The sequence below is a fragment of the Desmodus rotundus genome, chromosome 6 (genome assembly GCF_022682495.2).
Source record: "Desmodus rotundus isolate HL8 chromosome 6, HLdesRot8A.1, whole genome shotgun sequence".
Classification (NCBI taxonomy): domain Eukaryota; kingdom Metazoa; phylum Chordata; class Mammalia; order Chiroptera; family Phyllostomidae; genus Desmodus; species Desmodus rotundus.
In genome coordinates this window covers 122,222,561-122,244,933 of record NC_071392.1, presented here as the reverse complement: position 1 = coordinate 122,244,933, position 22,373 = coordinate 122,222,561, and the positions used below count along the sequence as shown (strand labels likewise).

General features: G+C 39.7%; 1 protein-coding gene and 1 pseudogene across 23 annotated transcripts in view; both read right to left on the bottom strand.

The window, feature by feature from the left end:
• PLCB4 (phospholipase C beta 4) overlaps positions 1–22,373 on the bottom strand; it is a 397,020-nt gene that overhangs the window by 196,933 nt on the left and 177,714 nt on the right. The gene's annotated exons all lie outside the window — the stretch shown is intronic.
• Positions 596–4,083, bottom strand: LOC112304124 (translation machinery-associated protein 7-like; annotated as a pseudogene).

Sequence of the window (22,373 nt, the reverse complement as noted above, 5' to 3'; positions counted from 1 at the left end):
AGCATTCTAAATGAAAGCCCAACGGGCCAGAAGTCCACAGAAATCTGTGTACATGCGTTCCTCCGACATTTAACGTGCCCTTCCCGTTCTGTAAGGAAATGAACAGTGAGGACAATAAAATGCTGGCCTGGAGCAGAAATGTGAAATTCACAGTCTATTCTTTAAATACTGGAAATGTAACTCTTCCTTCTAACTCCTCTTTCCTGTCCATCCAATTAATTCTAAAGTCCTGTTGATTCTTCCCCCTGGAGCTCCTTCAAATCTGCAGCCCCAACATCGGTCTCTATCATCCTTTCTCTGGGCTGCCGCAAGGCCTCCTACTTAATTCTTCTGCCTGCAGTTTGCCTCCTACCCTTCCCTCTATTCTCACCATAGAACTAACCCAACTAACTCCTAAATATGCAAGTTGTAGCATGTCACCTGATTAAAACCCTTCAATGGCTCACCGCCACCTATAAGACAAAAGGCCAGTTAATTACACAGCTTCACAAAGATTTAGAACACCTGGCTTTCCAAACATACTTTTACCATTTACCACAAACACACACACACACTTCCCAACTACAACGACCAATCCTGTGTATGATGTGGCATCTAAACAGAACATGCTTACACCCACCTCTTCCTCTTTCCTCACTTGTCTAATCCCTACCCATCATCCATGACTTACACGGACGTCTCTGATGCCGGGAAGCCTTCTCTAACCACAGCTCGGCGGGGAGGGCCTCATTTCAGATCCCCTGCTTTTCCCATCTGACCAGTAGACTCCAGTACACACAAGTAGGCGCTCTTCTGTCAGATTGCCCGGATTCAAGACCCAGCCATACTTTTTACAGCTATGTGACCTTCAGCAAGTTTTACTTCTCTGCACCTCAGTCTCCCCATTTGTATAATGGAGGTAATCATGGTGCCGACTTCAACAGAACTGTGTTGAGGATTACACACAATTAAATGAGTTAATACAGAAATGGCTTAGAAGAGATTCCACCATCTAATCGTTGCTCAATAAATGTTAAGCAGGTCTAATAAAAGAGGTAGTAGAACAATTCTATGCTCTCCCAGTGAAACCTGGGTTGTATATTTTGCAAAAACACATATGTCACTATCCGTCCTGCATGGTACTTGACCCATGTCATGCATTCAATACACTGTTCTTTAATAAATATATAGTAAATGAGGATGCAAACCAATCAAAGATTTCCATCTTCCTAAAGAGTTCCAGGATGCTCTAAATTACATGGGTAGATTTCCTCCCATGCAGCTTTACAGTCTGTAATACACACACAAGACTGATGGATAGATGACGATGACGATAGATAGATGATATAGATATAGATATAGAGATATAGATATAGATTAGACAGACATAGTACCTGCTGCACATCACACACTGTGCTAGGCTCCCAAAGAGATAAAAGGAAATGAGAAAAACAACTCCTGTAACCAGAAGCTCACAGCTTAGGCAAGGTAACTGCTATCAGTGAACAAGCTGTGGGGGCCCTTCATTAGGCCAAAAAGCAAGGTGACCTTTCCCAGTATCAGCCAAGGCCACGTTTTTATTTTAAGGGTATGTTCACTGCAGAATGTGTCACACCTACTCACCCTCAGGAGTGGAACATTCTCAAAAACCGTCAGACTAATGGCTCCTAGGGCAGAGCTCCTGTAGCTTATTTGCTTTGCCCAGAGGAACCTAGCACGTTTATGACCTGCCACAATGCAATGCACTCAGAAAGTACTAAGATGGTGTTGTCCAGCTTACATGTAAGTTGGGGACTGGGGGGCACAGCAGGGAAGTTGACAGTCTACGCTGGAGATGCTGCCGCCCTTTGTAAGCACTCTATGCCATGGCCACGACAGCACGCGATGCTCCATCTGGGCTTTCTCTCTGCCTGCCAATCGACATCCTCCGTAGGAGAGCATTTTCTTTACATCTACTAAAGTACCTATAATGTTTTAGGGGTAAGGCCCTGATCTGATTTAGTTACCTCAAATTATTTTTAAATGATATGGCAGAATCTCATTACAAGGAAGTTCTGTTATTAAGAAGGCTTTTATGCATCAGGTCAAAACAGGTCCCTCTAAAATCCAGTAAGTACACATCTAAAGGCCCCATAATGAAGGTAACCTGGACGTTAAATGTGACTTCTGACTCCAGGCACCAGTGCTGTAAAAAATTATACTCTGTTGCATTTAAGCAAGTCTTCTTGGGAGAAACTCGGTGTTTCTAATTAGCTATCTCACTGGTCTACAAATGTTTTATGCAGAATGTGTTTTTTCCTCATACCTTGGAAATGATTGAATAAGGTAAGTAATCTGGATAAGCTGGCATCATCTTCATTATAGAGGCACACAATTATATGTATACAAAATAGCACTGGCAGAATCAATGTCTGCTAAATGACATCAAGCAAAGGAAAAGCTAGAACTTAAGAGAGCAGGCGGACAGCTGGGAGGTGGTTGTTGAGGGGCGGAGGGGAGGTGAAGGGATTGAGCAAAAAGGAAAAGAAGAGAAAAAAACTCATGGACAAGATTGCTGAGGGGAGGGGTATGAAGGGAGGTGGAGGAGTGTCTAGGGTGGATAAGTGCCCATGGCGTGAGACTTGGGGTGGTGAACACATGGGCAGGGGTGTCCAACCTTTCGACGTCTCTGCCACACTGGAAGAAAAAGAGTTGTCTTGGGCCACACATGAAATACATTGCAACACATAATCACAAAAAAATCTCATAATGTTTTACGTAAATTTATGATCTTGTGTTGGGCCCTACTCACAGCCACCCCGGGCCCCATGCAGCCCACAGGCTGTAGGGGGGACACCCCTGTGGCACAGTGTACAGAAGATGTGTCTTGGAATTGTGCAACTGAAACCTGTATACTTGAATTAACTAGAGTCACCCTCATAAATTAAAAAGAAAAAAGAAAAAAAAGCATAGACTTTGTTACCGGGCAGCCCTGGATTCAAGTTCTTTATGAGCTGAGAGAATCTTAAGGAACTCTGTAGTTTCTTTCCACCTCAGCTTTCTTACCTGTTAAATGTGGATAATAAAATTCATTTTAAAAGTATTTCATCTCTTGGAAAACTCACTGAGGTGGTGTGAATAGGCACTGCCTACATTCTAGGTTCTTGGTCTAAATATTAGAATGGAAAAAGTTCAATTTCTTAAGATGTGTCTAATTGTCCTGTTCCTATTCAGGAATGGTAGTTAGACTATATAACCTGATTATTTGTCAGTAAAGTACACCTAGTTTAAAGTAACCCAGGGAAGGAAAGACATTTACCTCCTTCCTCTTCCTTTATATTTCCTAAAATATTCCTTAATATTTTTTCAAATGATCTGGTTTAATTCCAGGTAGTACACAATTCAGAATAGAACAAAAGATTGAAGAACACACTTTGGCAGGATTCTAGGTTGGGTTTACTCTGACCTCACAGTTACGGTTGAAATGGCAAGAGTGAGAACTAAAGATAAGCCACTGTATCACCACCACCACCATCATTATCATCACTACTACTATTACTACTACAAAAGTTTATTCTTAAATGTATAACAGGCTCTGTAACAACATTTCAATTCTAGCCGTGGGTGGAAACAGATGTTATGACAGGGAATCCAGATGTTAAAACAAATGGAATTAAGGGTCACCATTGTCCCAGGTACATGAAACAGCCCACTTTTTGCCAGATTCCTTAATTCCACCTATAGCCAGGGGGCCCTTCTCTGCTGCCTTTGCTTTTAGCCCCTCATGTTTCTTCTCTTTTTGCTTCTGCTCTCAACTGCCTTACCTTGTTCATCCTTGACCTGCTTCTTGGGCTGCAGCAGGGGCTTCTTTTTGCCACATCCGTGGCCAGACATGGCACCTATGGCCCCTTCTGCAGACCTTGCTATGGCAAGCTGGGACATTTACCTTCTTCATTTCTTTATCATGATTAACAGGCAAAGTGGGGTTCATCATATCCATGACACTTAAAAATATATAGAGAGATTTTGACTAAAAGAATTTATGTGATTCTCTCAAAATGAAAGTCATAAGTGGTATGTGTGTATATATATGTGTATATATATATGTATGTATACACACACACACACACACACACAATGGGATACTACTCAGTAATAAAAAGAAATGTATCACCTACACAAGCAACAACACAGCTTAAATGCATTGTGCTCATATCAGATCACAGAAATGATTCTGTGCCATTCTGGAAAAGGCAAAGCTATTAATGATGGAAAACAGAGCAGTGGTTGCCAGGGGTTAGGGATGGAGAAAGGGCTTGACTACAAACAGGAAGCAGAAATACATTTATTTTTGAGTCATGGAACTGATCTGTATCTTAATGTCTGTGGTTACGTGACTTAATGCATTTGTCCAACTCATATAACTTAAACTAAAAACATGAATTTTACTGTCTGTAAGTTTAAACATATATTTTAAAATACAACACATGCAATTCACTATTTAGTGAGGCCTGATCTTAACACTATTTTCAATTGTGAACAGGTGGTTTCTCTTGAACAAAAAGGGACTTCATTAATAAAAACTCCAGAAGAACTGATTTTTCACATCCCTATTGAGGTATAATCGACCAATAAAAATTGTATATATTTAAGGTGTGTGATAAGATGTTTTGATCTATGTATTCATTGTGAATTATTGCCACAATAGAGCTAATTAGCATAGCCATCGCCTCACATAGTTACCTTTTTGTGTATATGGGGAGGACACTTAAGATCTACTCTCAGCGAATTTCAAGTATACGGCACAGTACTGTTCCCTGTAGCCACCACACTGCACATCGGATCTCCAAAGTTACTCATCCTGTGTGACTGAAACTCTGCGTGCTGAACATCTCCCCATTTCCCCCCACCCCTGGCAACCCCCGCTCTACTCTCTGTTTTTGTGACTTTGGCTTTTTTAAAATTCCATATATAACCGAAATCATGCAGTATGTGTCTCTCTGTGCCTGGCTTATTTCACTTAGCATAGTATCATGTAGGTTCATCCAGGTTGTTGCAAATGGCGGGATTTCCTTCTTTTTTTTTAAGGCCGCATAATATTTTATTCTCTCTGTGTGTATGTGTATGTATATGTTATTTCTATTATATATATCACATTTTCTTTATCTACTCATCCATCAACGGATTTCACTCTCTTTGGTTACATACCCAGAAATGGGATTGCCGAATCACATGGTAGTTCTGTTTTTAGTTTATTGAGGAACAAGACAACCCGTATATAGAAACTATAGCATATACTGTGGATTGCCTCTGTACTCCACTCTACCCTTCCTCTGCTGGGGAGGCCCGAAAGCTAAAACATTAAATTTCCAAGGCTTCCTTGCAGCTGGGCTCCAGTTAGAATTGAAACCATTTAGAAGCACTCAAATATCTGAAAGGCAGTGGCCATCCTCCTGCTGGTTCTGCTCCTGGCAAGTAAGAGTTGAAAAACAAAGATTTCACAGAGGGTTTCTGCAGCAGTGGCAACAGTGGCATGCCCTTGAACTCAAAAGTCCAGTGGTGGCCACACCATTCCTCATTCACCAGCCTTGTAGACCATTTTGTAAGCTCCCAGTTCCCTGTATTAAATCTTTTCTGGCTGAAACACCCAGAGTGGTTTCTTTTTCCTGCCTTAATATAAAAGCCAGTTTATTAATTCAATGGCCTCATGTCATGGGCCTAAAGCCAGGATTATTTGGAAGTTTCATACAAGTTCCATTTACATTCAGCTACCTTCTGTTTTCCAGATTTTTCAGTACCACTCGCTCCTTGCTCACTGTGTTGGAGTGATGAGGTATGTTAGCTTAACAAATGACCTCTTGTAGGTAACAGCTCCAGGCAGATACTTCATAGTATCAAACCTACCAGAAGAAAGACTTCATTTCCCAGGTATCTGAAAGTCTCAGAATTGAGCTTGACATACTGGTTGGTTAGATCCAGGTATTCTGTCCATTCCACTTCCACCTATAGGAGGTCACAGCCCAGGTAACTCTCATCACTAACAAAGGAAGACAGGACATAAAACCTTTTACCTACTGACAACTCTCAGCATACTATTCAGAGGTTTTCTGTTCATTATGTGTAATTTTAAATGTATCTTTTCTTCTCTGTTAACCATTAACCACATTAGTTAAGCCTCAAATCAGTGCTGCACACTTGGGGGGGGGGGGAGAAACCTTTCCATGAGGCTTGGCAAACATAGCCTGAAGTACTATTAGGAATAAGTCTAATTTTTGAATGCCTAGGGACTGAGCTACCTGCATTGCTACACCTCTAGGGAAGATGCTTGAGTAAGTTTAATGTGTGCACCCACCTTGCTCAAATGCTAAAGCAAGCACAGCATTCTGGACCAGGTATGTAATGACAAGTTGCAAAAGAAATGCTTCATTGAGGGTAATGGGGGTCATGAATGCATAGTTGAAAGTGCCTTATACCAAAGGTGCACAGTACATTCATATTAAGGGAATGAATGATGTATATGTATTTTAGTCTCTGTAGGAGTAAAGAAGGTGGGCCTGAGCTAATGAGAGTGTTTCTTTATCTCTAAAGTAGGGGTTGCTCATGGCAGTGAATTTTGGTTGTCTTTGTCCCTTAACACCATTCCCCCTTCTATTGACAGAAGTGCCCTAGAATTCATCTTGAAATCCTCCGCCCTCCTGATTTCAGTTCCCGAGGTTCCAGTGCTACTGACTGTCAGAAGTGGAGCTGTGACCCGGGCTGTGATCCCCTATTGCTAAGGATGGAATGCTCTTGGTTCAGGGACAGACAGGACAGCGGATCTGACCAATCAGGATTAACAAACTCAATTCTGAGACTTGATTTGAGAGACCTGGGAAGTAGTCTGTCTTTCTTCTGCTAGGTTTGACACCATGGGATATCAGCCTAGAGCTATCAGTGACTAACACGCGAAGCCAGAGAACTATCTAAACATGGTCAGAGAGGCAGAAAGAAACCAAGTACAACACATTTATAGAGACCCTGAAACCAGCTATGCCCGAAGCACTTTTCAGCTATGTGAACCAAAAAGCTATCCTTTCCTTCCTTAAAACTCCTGATGTGGACATATGAATTTTATTTGTTGATGTATTTATTTTTATCATCAGAGAGACTTTACTGAAACATCAACCTTCAGCCCAAATTTATATATTTTTGCACATATGTTTATGTTTCTAGAAGCAGATACTCTTTAGCTTTTATGAGATTATTAAATGAGTTATATTCTCCCAAAAGTTAAGAATTACTTTTCTAGGGAGAAATAATAACTCAAAAATTGATTTAAAATGATCCTTTTGGTACATCCTTATTTTTTTTTTGGATTTTTAAAAAAAATTTATTGTTATTCAATTACAGTTGTATGCCTTTTCTCCCCCTCCCTCCACCCCACCCCAGCTGAACCCCCCTCCCTCCCCCACCTCCACCCTCCCCCTTGATTTGGTCCATGTGTCCTTTATAGTAGTTCCTGTAATCCCCTCTCCTCACTGTCCCCTCCCCACTCCCCCCGACCATTGTTAGATTGTTCTTAACTTCAGTGTCTCTGGTTATATTTTGTTTCCTTTTTTCTTCTATTTATTATGTTCCAGTTAAAGGTGAGATCATATGGTATTTGTCCCTCACCACCTGGCTTATTTCACTTAGCATAATGCTCTCCAGTTCCATCCATGCCATTGCAAAGGGTATAAACTCCTTCTTTCTCTCTGCTGCGTAGAATTCCATTGTGTAAATATACCATAGGTTTTGGATCCACTCATTTGCTGATGGGCACTTAGGTTGCTTCCAGTACTTGGCTATTGTAAATTTTGCTGCTATGAACATTGGGGTGCACAGGTTCTTTTGGATTGGTGTTTCAGGGTTCTTAGGGTATAATCCCAGCAGTGGAATTGCTGGGTCAAAGGGCAGCTCCATTTTTAGTTTTCTGAGGAAATTCCATACTGTTTTCCACAGTGGCCTCACCAGTCTGTATTCCCAACAACAGTGTACTAGGGTTCCCTTTTCTCCGCATCCTCTCCAACATTTGTTTGTGGATTTGTTTATGTTGGCCACTCTGACTGGTGTGAGATGGTACCTCATTGTGGTTTTAATTTGCATCTCTCTGATGGCTAGTGATGCTGAGCATCTTTTCAGATGTCTCTGGGCCCTCTGTATGTCTTCCTTGGAGAAGTGTCTGTTCAAGTCCTTTGCCCATTTTTTAATTGGGTTGTTTGTCTTCCTGGAGTGGAGTCGTGTGAGTTCTTTATATATTTTGGAGATCAGGCCCTTCTCTGAGGTATCATTAGCAAATATGTTTTCCCATACTGTTGGTTCTCTTTGTAATTTGGTGCTGTTTTCTTTAGCCATGCAGAAGCTTATTTTGATGAGGTCCCATTTGTTTATTCTTTCCTTTATGTCCCTTGCTTTAGGGGATGTGTCTGTGAGGCTTTTGCTGCGTGGAATGTCTGAGATTTTCCTGCCAATATTTTCCTCTAGGACTTTTATGGTGTTACAACTTATATTTAAGTCTTTTATCCATCTTGAGTTTATTTTTGTGTATGGTGTAAGTTGGTGATCGAGTTTCATTTTTTTGCACATAGTTGTCCAGATCTCCCAACACCATCTGTTGAAGAGGCTGTTTTTGCTCCATTTTATGCTCCTGCCTCCTTTGTCAAATATTAATTGACCGTAAAGGCTTGAGTTTATTTCTGGGCTCTCTGTTCTGTTCCATTGGTCTATGTACCTGTTTTTATGCCAGTACCAGGCTGTTTTGACTACAGTGGCCTTGTAATACTGTTTGATATCAGGTATTGTGATCCCTCCTGCTTTGTTCTTCTTTCTCAAAATTGCTGCAGCTATTTGGGGTCGTTTATGGTTCCATATAAATTTCTGAAATGTTCGTTCTATATATGTGAAATATGTCATGGGTACTCAAATAGGGATTGCATTGAATCTATAAATTGCTTTGGGTAGTATGGCCATTTTGATGATGTTAATTCTTCCAATCCATGAGCATGGTACATGGTACATCCTTATTTTTACAAAATAATAATAATAATTATAATAATAATAATACAAAAAATAAAAACACTGACAAATTTCTACTCCTAAATAGAAAAAACAGATATGGAATAATCATCGAAGAGATGGAAGAAAGTAACTATCCATAGGAGGTAAGGATTTTAAGACCTTGGTTGCTCTAGGAATTCTTAATTGTTAGAGGCACCACCCCAATCATACAAAACATACTGAGTGGCACCCAAACCAATCATAGTTCATACGTAAGTCCATGAGGATGATTTAAGTATACAAGTTGTTATGTCATATTTGATTAAGAGTGGATAAAATGTCTTATTTGGGAAATATTTAATGAAACAGGTAGTCATTTTAATGTCATACTTTTCAACTCATATTTTGGAGCCAGGAAAATTTTTTCAGAACTCACATATTTTTTGAAAAGGCTGAGAGTGTCCTGGAACCTAGGAACTGTGGCCAGAAGGCTTCAAGGATGGAATGATGAAAAGGATTATTTTAAAAAGTTGCTACCTAAGAATATGTACACCATGCACTATGCCCTATTTCCATCTCTTTTATAGTGAATTGGCCGGTTCTGACTGTGGACCCCACAGCCGTCTCTGCCTGCCTGAAGATGACCACGGCACAGGCTCATTCTTCCTCTTAATGGGGGAGGTTCTACCGACAGAATTAATGGATCCCTCACAAGTTTTTCTTTTTAAAAGAAAACTCTGCAATTTACTGTTAATCTTCTAGTTTATAACTTGTTGTACCTTAATGGCAATCTTATAATTTATAGTTTTATTAAGATTGATAGCCATAGAAACATAACAATGAATCAAAACAAAACAAAATAAAAATAAAAACAAGCCACCAACACTCTGCCCATTCTCCATTTTAGAGAAGTGGGCCATTACCTGAAAAATAAGTTTAAAAATATTCTCAAATAATATAGGGATCCAGACTAAGATGGTAGCCTCAAAAGACAAAGAAAAGAAGAAAAAAGTGAAAGTGTTAGAAATTTTCTTCAGGTCAGAATGCAGGCGGAAAAAAAAAAGGCTTAACACTCTCAAATAGCCAAAAATACAATGAAAACAACAGCTACCAACTATTAAATTGGAATAAGTACACAGCAATTTTAAAGGAAAATGTCTTCTTCCCTGGATTTGACTGTAGAAGTGGGTGTGGAACCAAATACTGACAGGTACATAATTATTATTATGAAGGTAAGGGAAAGCTGACGATGGGGCCCTAACATCTTTATCTAAAGAAGGACTTCTCAGACTTTAACCTGCCCCTGAGTTACCAGGTACTTAAAAAAATGCATAAACTGATTCAGTATGTCTGGGCGAGACTAGAGATTTTGCAATCCTCACAAATTCTCGGGCGATGTTGACATTCACTTGGTGTAGAAAGCCTCTAGGTTTCGGTATTTTTTATAGATTCCCCTTCAATTTGAATCAGCTTGCCAACAAATACTATCACCACATTTTGAATAGTGTTAAAGTTCATGTTATAGAGATGGTTTTCCTTCACTATAGGTCAAAAGAACACTTCTCAACTTTCTTTTATTCAAGTATCAGTTTTGGGATAGTGGTCCTTACCCCAAGGATTCAGCTTAGTAGTCTGAGGCAGGGCTCAGGACACTAAAAAGCACTCACCAGGTGGTGGAGATGCTGTGGGCCTGGGGGCCATGCTTGCAGACCCACTGTTTTGGTACATTGACCAGGAGTCTTGCTGAAAATTTCTGTAAGAGTTGATGCCCACAGAAAATTTTAGCTTCAGAGAAAACCATGAAGTATTGGGACTCAGAAGACCTGAGATCAATCTTTCCCAAAGCCCTCGTTTGAGAGAGGAAGAGCTCAGGTACCAACATGATTGGGTGTTTTACCGGGAACCACAAAGCTGGTTAGAGAAGCAAAACAAGGACCAGAGCTCTGCTCTTTCAGAGCATCCCAGGAGTCTCACTCCTTCCCCACACTACTGTTCTATCATCTTTTACAAATACGTCTGGATTACAAACTGATGGATCCCTAATGACCCAACATTGAAACACATTCTAGTCCTAAGCAGTCATTCTCTTTTTTAGACATAATCTCCTAGAAAGTGATTCTTAGTGTGGCCCAACGGCTTCCTCTATTGCACTCACTACGGGGCTATGCTTGTTTAAAGACTCAGATTCTTGGAGTTGTCCCAAAACTAGTAAATTTTACTCTATTGGACTATTCCCTGGGAATCTGCATTTTCACAAACATCCCTATGAGCCTGTTTGATAAACAGGTCAATAAAATGATGGTTCTCAACCTTGGCAACACATTAGAATCTTGGGGGTAGGGAAGGGTTTAAAATTCCCCACGCCCAGGCCACATGCACGCAATTACACTGGAATCAGAAGTTGTCAAAGCTCCCCAGTGGTTCCTCTGTGCAGCCAAGAACGAACAGCAGTACTTCAAAGAGTTCCACATACTTTCATATTTCTATCCAATATAAGGATGAAACATTTTTATAATGAATATAAAAGTGTGCTCACCTAGCATACAAAAGTTTGAAGGCAGTTGGCTTTCACAACTCCAGCCTGGTGCAGGGAAGCCATCCTTTTCTAACCCAACAAAATAAGCACTGAAGAAAAGTTCTGAATCACGTCAGAAGAGTCCCTCCCAGGCAGGGCTTCCCATTTACTCAGAGAATTAGAAATTCTTGTTACTTCCATCTGGTCCCTCTGACAGTGACAAAGTAAGGTTTGTTGTTGTTGTTTTAATCCTCACCCAAGGATATATTTATTGGTTTTAGAGAAAGAAGAAGGGAGAGAGAGAACCATCGATACGAAAAAGAAACAATGATCAGTTGCCTCATGTATGCGCCCCAACCTGGGATCAAACCTGCAACCTTTTGGTGTATGAGACGATGCTCCAACCAAGCAACCTGGCCAGGGCACAAAGTAAGGGTTTTTATAAGAAAGTAATTTTTATTGATTGTCTGGTCTATTACTAAATAATAAATGCTTCCCTGCAAATGAGCAGATTGATTTAATAGTAATGACAGGTTATAGTGACCCATATTAGCTCCTAGGACTCTTTAAGGAGTCAATAAAAGAAACAGCAGGAAGACAGAATTCCTACAAAGTTCAGTGTCTGAAATTCATCTTTTTAGACTTCAAAGTCCAAAACACTAATGGTGTGGATTTCTGAATTACTGCCAAGGATATTATACCTAGTGAATTTCCTGAGGGTGTCTATATTCTAAATAAGTAATCTAGTCTTTTTCCATCATCAAAAGTTGCTGGTTTAGCTCACGAAGAGCTTAAGCTTTCTTTATAACTGCATTTCTAAATACTTAAAAAATTTACAGAGCTGGATGTATGGAGGAGGACAGCAATTTGATATATAAGGAACATTTATTAACCTCACGATAATGACTAATTAGAAGTGAGCTTGGTGTTACTCCCGCCTTGGCAATGATTTTAACACCTTTATTGCCTTTCTCTTTCCCTTTTCATCCCACCAATCACCCCTTGGTGCCAACACATTATAGTTTCTGCATGAGACACAAGCATCTCTCTCCATCCTCATCCTGCAGAAACACCTTCAAAAGGGTGTGGAGTTGAGGGCATGGGAAGGCTCTCAGCAGGAGCTCAGCCAAAACAATTTACTTGCCAGAAGAAAACCATCAGGCTCCTGTGGAAGAAGCAGTCTCAAGAGCCCTAACCTATGGCTGGTTCCCAACTTGCTCCTTCATCTAATCAGCATTTCTCAATGTTAGTGCCCTAAAGTTATTGGGAATCTTGTAAACAGCAGGACTCTGAATCAACAGGTCTGGGGTGGGGTCCTGAGATTCTGCATTTCTAAGATGCCGTTCCACAGACCACACTTTCAATAACAAGAAATGAAAGATTATCCTTGGTGGAAAAGGATACAACGATGGTGAAAGACTGTATCCCATGTCCCACACCTGCTAAGTATCAGTGGTAATGGTCAATTTGGGGGATCCCATTGAGCTCACAAGTCCCTTCTTTGAGAATTATTATCTGAGCCTTATCCACAGGGTATCAATGGCACCCACATTTGTTCCAGGACCTTACCCCTGGCCAGAGCTGATTGGACCAAGGACAGACATAAGCTCAATGCTGAGCCAATCAGCTGCTTCTTCTTCTTGAGAGTTTGGGATTGGACTTCAGAGATGCCAATCATGAGTTGCTTGAACTAGGGGGTGCAAACACCTGGGGGGAGTCATTGTACCTCATGTGGAAAGAGAAGGAGGGAAACAGGAAAACAACACTGGAGGAGCAGAGATAAGAGACCACCCAAAAATCATTTGCTACCTGGATTCTTGAAAGCTTTTTAGGTCATATTTTCAGATCCTTCCCTTCCTATACTGTGATTCCTGGAAGCAGCCCTGTATCCTTTCAATAACTTCTCATTGTTCTTGCTTAAATTAGCTTGAGAGGTAGCTTACAAATTCCAGTGCAAAGGGAACCTAGTGTCATTTTGCATCATGGAATGCATTGACATGTCAGCCCCAAAGTTCTAGAAAACATCCAGGCTCTGCCCCAGAGGTCAGGATCTCAGAAGAATAAATAGTCCATGTCCACATGCAGCAGTGGCGGGCAGCTTGCTGGGGCACCTGTGGAAGGTCAATCCTGTGACCCTGTGCAAGTCATTAAAAAGAGGCCATCATTTCCTCACAGATGTCAGACAGGATCAACTCTTCAAACTCCCAAATAATGAAGACTCAGTTTACTTCAACCTACTTCCTTCTCATCTCCTTCAACCTTGTCATCCTTACACATCAAGTAAAAGGAAACCCTGCCTCCTCCTCCATCCCTCCTCCTACGCAGGCGACTCCCATCCCACCCCATGGGAGACACGCAGCTGGCCCACAGAAGGCATCTAGGGGGTGGGGGCTATGATTTCTATATAAATTCCTTTCTCCATTCCCTCACTCACACGTCCATCTTGCCTTGTCACATTCTTACTTATTATGATACTTGCCGTATCTTCTACCTTTTAAAAAATGCAGTGGTTTTCCTCAGATGGCACAGCTCCTAGATTCCTATCTGTCATGAAGACTATTCCTTCCTCTAACCACTCCACCCCGATTCATTCATTTAATTGTAGAAGATATCCCCACCCCCACCTCTTTCCCTAGCCACTGCCACATCCCATCTTTCATTACAGGTATCAGATGTGACGCAGGTGGGATTCATCTAGATAACCCTGGTTTACACCAAGTAAGTCACTAAAGGTAAATGACCTGGCAAAGATGAACCTGCAACTTTCTGCCTCCCTGAGACAAGGGCAGAATCTAAATTTTACTTTTCTCCTAAGACTCAAGGTTATAGCTCCATGCCACTTTGCATTAATGAAGTTTCTGCTTTTTCACTTACTGGTGGATACAGAAGTGCACAACTAGTCTATTTTCATTAAAGTTGTGCCCTTGGACGTGTTTTCCACATCCACAGGGAAGACTTTCATTCACCTAATGTTAACAACTTAGAAAATCACTATTGAGTACGAGAAAGTAAAATTTGCATTATCTTTTTATGTGTGGTATCAATTATACACTTAAACTCAAGTAGGAGAATACATATGTTCCATCCTAATCACAATAAAAATACAATATATTCATTCCCAATTTAAGCCCTTAGATATTTTTAATTGATTTCTATAAAATGATGGGTCAAAGTCATTGAAAATATGCTTATGAAGAATATTCAATGCCATGAAAAAGCACTTATAATATAATGTTCTTCAGGGAAAAAATACAAAGTATATGTCCAAAGTTTTAAAATATGGTTTATTTGTATGTCTGGATATACTAGAAATAAATACATAAAAATACTATGAGTGGTATGTCTGGATGATAGGATTGCAGGAAGTATTGCATTTCTTCTTTGTAATTTTAAATGATCTTTTCAAATGAGTCTGCAGGAATTGAGCAGGGCTGTTAAGGACAGGACATTGTGGACGTCACTCATTTACAGGGTCGTCAGGAGTAGGAGCTGACTCAACTTCATATAATGCACATGCAGTGAATTAAAATGATTCATGCATGTCCTTTGTTTTGACCATCCTGCTGGAAGCCTGGTCCACTGTGCTAATGTGATTTGCTCACATGCTTCTTCTACTATGTCAGACAGGAAGCGCTCTGGAGGAAGACCGCTGTGCTCCTTGTAAGTTCCTTACACTGAGAAAACCATGTAAGGAACCCATTGCAGGGTTGGTTTGAAAGTGCTAACCCTTGCCTCTCGGACTAGTGTATTTGGGAGTGGGAGAAGGAAAATGATGGCTTTAATATTTTTTCATGGAACTTACCTGTTTTTAAAAATTTCTGAACACATTGCTTCCTACCTTCTAAGGCAATGTGTTCAGTCCTAAGAAAGCCCTGTTAGAACATATTTAAATATATTTTTCTCCGAGCATTTTCATTTGGGAAATACAGAAAATTATCAAAATTAAGTAAATAATAATCCCATAATCATTTTTCTCTGAAATTTTATAAAGCAAGTGCATGAAGTCCCTTCCTTCTGCACTTCCAATAATACTTGTGAGAGACAATGGTACCAGTTATTGTATATGCATATGTTCATGTGTATACAAGCGTATATCATGTACATGTGTACAGCAGCATATACATGCATATGCATAATTATAAAATAGATATACAAACATATGCCTTTTAAAAATTAAAATGACAAATTACCCAAACCAAAAAAAATTATACAAGATATCCACCACTCAAAAACTTTCTTTAAAAGAGTATGATTATTTTTATTATTCTGTGAGTAATAAAAATTAAAATCAAAACCATCCAGGAGCCTGGGGAGGAGGGAAAGATGCTCTGAAAGTAAATGGTGGGTTGTTTTTTTTCTCAAACTGGGGGGCGATTAAGAGTGTTTGTCATCTTGTTATCCCTCATGCTCTTCAGATGTCTTACAAACATCCTTTAGAAACTGCTTAACAGTTTAGAAAATAAAAACAACTTTCTAAAGATACAGAAATTAAAGAATAAAAAGCCTTCCTTTCCCTCTGTGCCAAGTCCACCTCTGCAATGGTGTAAATGAATCGATCGTTCCTGCTTTGAACTCCTCTAGTGCACCTCCGTCTCCCTCGGGCAGGGGTCGTTCCAAAGAAACAGTGTGAGCCACATACGGAAGTTAAGTTTTCCTTTTGGTCATATTAAGAACAATGAAAGCAAAATGGCAGAATTAATTTTAGCAATATATATTATTTAACAAATATATCCAAAGTATTATCAGTTTAACACGTGATCAATATAAAAAATGATTGTGTTATTCTACATTCCTTTCTTTACACTAAGTCTCTGAAGTCCGATGCATCCCTTACACTCACAGCACGCCTCAGTTTGAAAGGTCATGTTTCAGCTGCTCAGCAGCCACGTGTGGCCAGTGCTACTGAATCGGAACATGTACCTCTAGATAACGTGCTCAAACCCCTATTCCTTGATTTGTCAACTTAGCAATTATCATTCAGGTCCAGAGTATGCCATTCTATTTTCCCTTCTTTCCATCTCTGCTAGTATTATTTCAATATTTTGTTTATCAGTTGACCGTTAGACTTATATTTAAACCTCTATTTCTTAATTTACCAAATGGAGATAGTCTAAGGTCCCCCTTTTTAGTAAAATGAGGGATTAGGGTCCCTTTTATTTCCCTTCACCTCTCTTCCTCCTCCTGTCTTTTACATTGCCAAAGTTTTATCACTTATACCTTGTTCTGTAATATAACTTTTATGCACTCTGATTTTATAAACTGGAAAATACGTAACACTTACAATATGAAAATTGAATAATTATTTTCTGCAGAAACAAGAAGTGTGTGTGAATGCAGAGAAAAGGCCATATAACCTAAATGTGCTGCTTGAAGGATTTAACAAGGACGACTGGGGAGGCCCCTCGTTAAATACTGTAACTATCTGCTCTGAGAATATCCCATTTTATCGCACTTTCTGTTACAGAGATTTCATCTGCTTTTAGGATTTGAGAGTTCCCTAAAACCCTATTCTGATTCTGACAGCTTAAAAGAAAGATTTGTCAAAAAAACTATTGCCTTGGAATTTTTTAAAACTGTATTCCTTGGTTTATTTTATTTACCCGTCCTTAAGACCCATATTTCCCTCTATTGCTTTGTTGCATTAATTCTGTTAGGAATGACCTGGCAGGAGCGGGGAGGGGATCAAATGTTTTAGTACTTACTTGTCTCACAATGTTTTAATTTTCTGTTCATACTGAATTTGAAATTTGGCTGGGGTCAGAATGGAGGTTCAAAATAATTTTCCCTGCAAACCATGAAGGCGTTGTTATTTTTGTCCTCTAGAAATCATCCTTGTGGTCATTTTCCTCTCCTCCCCCCATTTCCGGAATCTTTTAGCATCCTCTCCTTGCCCTTGGTGTCCATGAAAACATGTCTAGTCACTGGTCTACTCGTATGCTTATTCTCACGTTGCACTCACAGGGCCCTATTGATCTGAAGACTTGGGAAATTTAAAGTGTGCGCACATGTGTTTATTTCCTCCACTTGTTTTTCAATTTTTTTCTTTCTAGATCCTCTACTAGAAGATTTGGGACCACTGGATCAATCCTGTAACGTCTCAACTTTTCACTCATGTTTTCTAACACTTTCTTTTTGGCTTTGTTTTTCTTAAAGGTTTCTTTGTGTTTTCTTTCAGCCACTAAAATATTTCTTAAGGCATCAGTTATACTTTAGTTTCCAAGAATTCCTTCTTGCTCTTGAATTATTCCTCTCCCACAGCAGTCTGTTCTTAACTGTTCATGATGATAAAATTTTGAATTATTTTATGGATGTATCTCTTTGCTGATTTATTTTGGTTTCCTCTTGCACAGTTGGTAGGTTTGTTTATGTTAATCCTTCTCTTTTAAACCAAAGAGGAATCTAGCCAAATACTTATCTATTGTACATAGCTTCTCTATTTCTACTCACCAAAATGCAAACCTTTCCATTTCTGGCCACCTCTGAAATAATTTTTGGTGATCCTTAATCCTGGTACCCCTAAGAACAATGAGCCATTTGGATTTAAATTGGGTTTTCTCATTGCAGTTTCAAGAGTATGGCCGATGAGGGTAAAATGGGCACTGTTTCCGGGTCAGGTTTTATCTGATGCACAAAGGGCCATGGTTATGCCTTAGTCACAATGGCTACATTGAAACAGGTTCTGGAATTAATTCAGTATTACAGAACTTTCTGGAAGCAAAACTAATTTCACTTACACCTAAAGTCTAAACAAATCAATCAATGACTAAATGTATTTATTTTCATGCTATTCCCACTCCTACTAAAGCAAAAAGACATTTAAAAGTGTGTAGATACCTTTATCCTTTCTGACTGTGGTTACTGTCTATGCCAAAGAAAGAATGAGAAGTCCAGTGCCCTGTTTCCAGAAAGAGAATAAATAGCATCTCAGAGCAAAGACAGGAATCCCAAGGTACATAACTAAAAACTAAAGTGGTCTCTGTGTGCCTATTTAATTGCTTTTCTCTCAAACTTGTATTGGAGCCATATTTTTAAAAAGTTACTGAGTAACCATCCTCTCTTAAAGCACTCTGAGTTCCTCACCGCCCTGCCATGAAATCTTGTTCTAATGTGCAATCACTCCCATTAAAACAAAGACTTGTTTATACAAAGCTGAGTGTGCAAGTTGCCTTTCCTTTACTTCACTGTCACACTGTGCTCAAACTTTGCTAACTCACATACTAAGGGTCACATCTACACCAAGTCTCCAAAACCAGAACTCTTAGGAAAACATATTCCTGAAGAACTCCATTCTCAACAGATTATACATGCACATTACATAACATTTACATAAAATGTGAATAATGTTATTTAATTTCCCAAGTCAAATGGAAAACGCTAACACTGGGGATACTTAAAAAGATATGCTGCCCAGGGGAGAAGACTGTACATTGTTAAATATCTGTAATGAAATGTAACAGCCACCAAAACAAGAGCAGATGCCTCAGCAGATGGTGCCACTTGCCTACCCAACATCCTTTTTCCTGATTTGAGTGGGTGATGAAAACGAACTACAACTAAAATATTCTTGCTAAAAATACTTGCTTTTTGAGGCTTCCTTATAATGAGGGGTATATTTGTGACCCGGTTTAGTCCAATGAGAGGTATGTAGAGATTTGGGGGGGGGTAAGCGTTTCTAATATGGATACAGTTGCTCCCTGCTCCTTCTTTGTTTTCTGCTGGGAGTATGCATGTGATACCTGGAGGTGCCACACCTATCTTGTAACCAAGAGGCCATGAGCATCAGGATGAAGGCCCATCAACTAAAGATGGTGGAGAATAAATATGAACAGTGGGTGGATCCCTAAAGAAATGACTTAGCTCTTGAACCAGTCAGCCTTAGACTACTTATCAGTGAACTTGTTGTTTTATGGAACAAATATGAACCTGTGTATTTAATACCTTTTGGTTCACAGAACATTCCTGACCAATACACTAGCAATACCTGAACTTTAGTTGTCCCTCCCATCATCTCTACACAAGGATTTTAATGCTTGACCAAAATGGAGATGACTTTCTCCTCTGCATAACTTCTCCACCTCCTTCTTCTTTTCTATAAAAGTTCTTTTAAATCTTAGATACAGGCCCATGGTCCCTTTCCAAAACCTCTTCAGGTGTGATGTGTTTCATAATCAAAAAGGTAACGTGGAGTCTATATTATACATCATGCAATAACCCCAAGATCTAGGCATCACCCTCCAGTTCAGGGGTTAACAAACTTTGGGCAGTGAGCCAAGTCCTGCCTGCCACCTATTTTTAATAAATGTTACTGGAACACAGCCCTGTTTTCGTTTACATATTATGACTCCCCTCCTGCTAGCTACAATGGCAGAGCTGAGTAGTTGCCACAGACACAGTATGGCCATAGAACCTAAAATATTTCCTATCTGGTCTTGTACAGAAAAAGTGTTCTGATCACTAGTAAATACACCAGTATTTATGCAGTGACACCTATGGCTATTCATTCTACGTGGGATAAATAAAGACTTTATATAATCTCCTATTGGATCAGGCATAATTTTGCCACTGAATTGATGCCAAACATAAGGAAAAACTAAGTTTTCAAAGACTTAATGCTTTCAGAATTGTGGAGAAAGGGGCTGAGTTTCTGTAGTAGAGAGAGGAGTGGGTCATTAGGCTGACGTCATCCACCATGGAGTGTTAACTCCTGGCTAGTCCTTGAACTTCTGATAGTTCAGAGGCTTAAAAATCCTACTGATGGAGGGCCCTAAGAATCAAGAGGCGGCATGTTGCAGTGAAAATAACACTGTCTGATGAGTAAGAACGACTTCTAACCCTATTGTCTACTGATCTTTCCCTTCTCTGAGTCCCTGCTCTCAAATCTAATGGGACCAAAGTATCCCCCACTCTGCTGGGGCCACAGAGGAGGGTGCAATGTTTGCGAAAGTGCTGTGAACATGGCGAAGCACAACACGTCCAGGCGTTACGCGTATTAGTGGGTAAATTAGATGTACTTCATTATGTACGTAGGCATAAATATATATTTTACTAGATATCATGTGTGTTTATTTGCTTTCCTTCTTTTCCTGAATAGAGTGTTTTATTGCAGAAACGTCAAAATTTCTCTGGCGCCCCAAAATGTTAAGTGGTTCCTTATGATTTTTCTTAATTCTAACACTAGGAATTTAACATTATACTTTTAATATCTTCTGTTCTATACATAACATGTGTTATATGAACTATATTTCTCAGGGGACTTCTCTGAAGAGCCATTGGAGCACTTCTAGCAAATACCCAAAAATTTCTTCAGGACTTTATCATATTCATTTTTTATTGCAATATAAGTATTAGTGAAAAATTATATGTGTGACAGATTTTTAAATAAGACTTTTACTAATATTCTTACTCATGTTACAACTTAAAATTTCAAAAACTAAATTTTTCTAATCTAAGGCTTTTTTAAATCACAGACTCTATACAGTTAAAATACTGACTTAATTTTCAAATATAAGATGAATAACTGATTTTGTTGGCTCACCCCTATAATTTCTCCAAGTGTCCGGTCTTCACACACTTGTTTATACAATTCAGACTGAAAATAATATACTTTAATAATGATTTGCAGAAACTGATAGGAGTCTCTTAAAATTGAGCTCTCTTCAAATAAATCCAGACTAATCTGTAGTTGTTTTACTTATCACACAGCCTAAATGTTACACAGTCTAAAGTTTAGAGAAGTCCTTTTATTAGATTGGACAGCCATTACTGTCACCATTGAAGAATACCCTGTACAGATGCCCCTCTACCAAGGGATGGGTTAGATTTCCAAAAGCTGTTGATCAGTCCCTTTGTTCTTAAGTCCAAGGGAACTCAAACACCAACTCTTAGAGCTAGGCAACCTGAACACACTTTTGTTTTACCATGGCTTTGGTTGCACTCATGAGAGCCTCTCAGGTGAAGATTCCCAGTCGAGGAACACCTGTTTTTTCAAGTACGTCCTGCTAAAGGTCCCTCCTCAGAAGAGAAACTCAGCAGGTCTGGTTTGCTGCAGAGGCATGTACATGTGTAAGCCTGTGTTTTGAGGTGTGTGCACATTTTGAGGGTCCAGAGAAGTGCAGGTGGACAGCTTAGAAGGTACCCAAATACGGTCATAAAATCACATCTCAGTCTGAGTTTATTGACTCAGAGCTGCTTTAAGTGAGCAGACTTCACACTCACCTCCTTTGAGCTTATCATCAAGGAAGAGGCAAAACATAATGAGCAAAAACAAAGGAAGAATTATGAGCATCTAAAGGAAATTAATTCCGGAAATGTGTAAGGTGCCATCTGGGGAGAGTTAAGAACAAAGAAAAGGCCATGTCTATGAAACACCTATGCCAAGTTAATGAATAACAACACACGCCCCAAATTTATCAGCACAGAGCAGGAGCCCTAAAGCCGCTGGCTACCTAGGACAATAAGGAAGGTAAACAGTGGTGAAACTGCTGAGAGGGAAACAGAAAAGAGTTAGCCAGTGATTGAATGAAGAAGGGAGACCAAGAAAGCGTGACCTCAGCAAGTACAAAAACTTGCAGCTGGACCCCTCTCCCTGCTGGAAATATCCACAGAACAGAGAAAAGCAAGTATGGAAATCACTTCGATTACTTACTCAAGAACATCTGTTACACTACTGATTGGGATGTAATACATCTGATTTGAGGGGATGAATCAAGATTAGTCTAGACCAGTGGTTCTCAAACTTGGCCTCATAGTGGAATAACCTGAAAAGCTCCCATTAAATATTGATGCCTGGACCCCATGACACAAAGTCTAAATCAAAAGGTCTGGGGTGAGCTGTAAGCATCAGTATTTCCTGAAGTTCCCATAGCCATTTGATTTTATCTTAAAT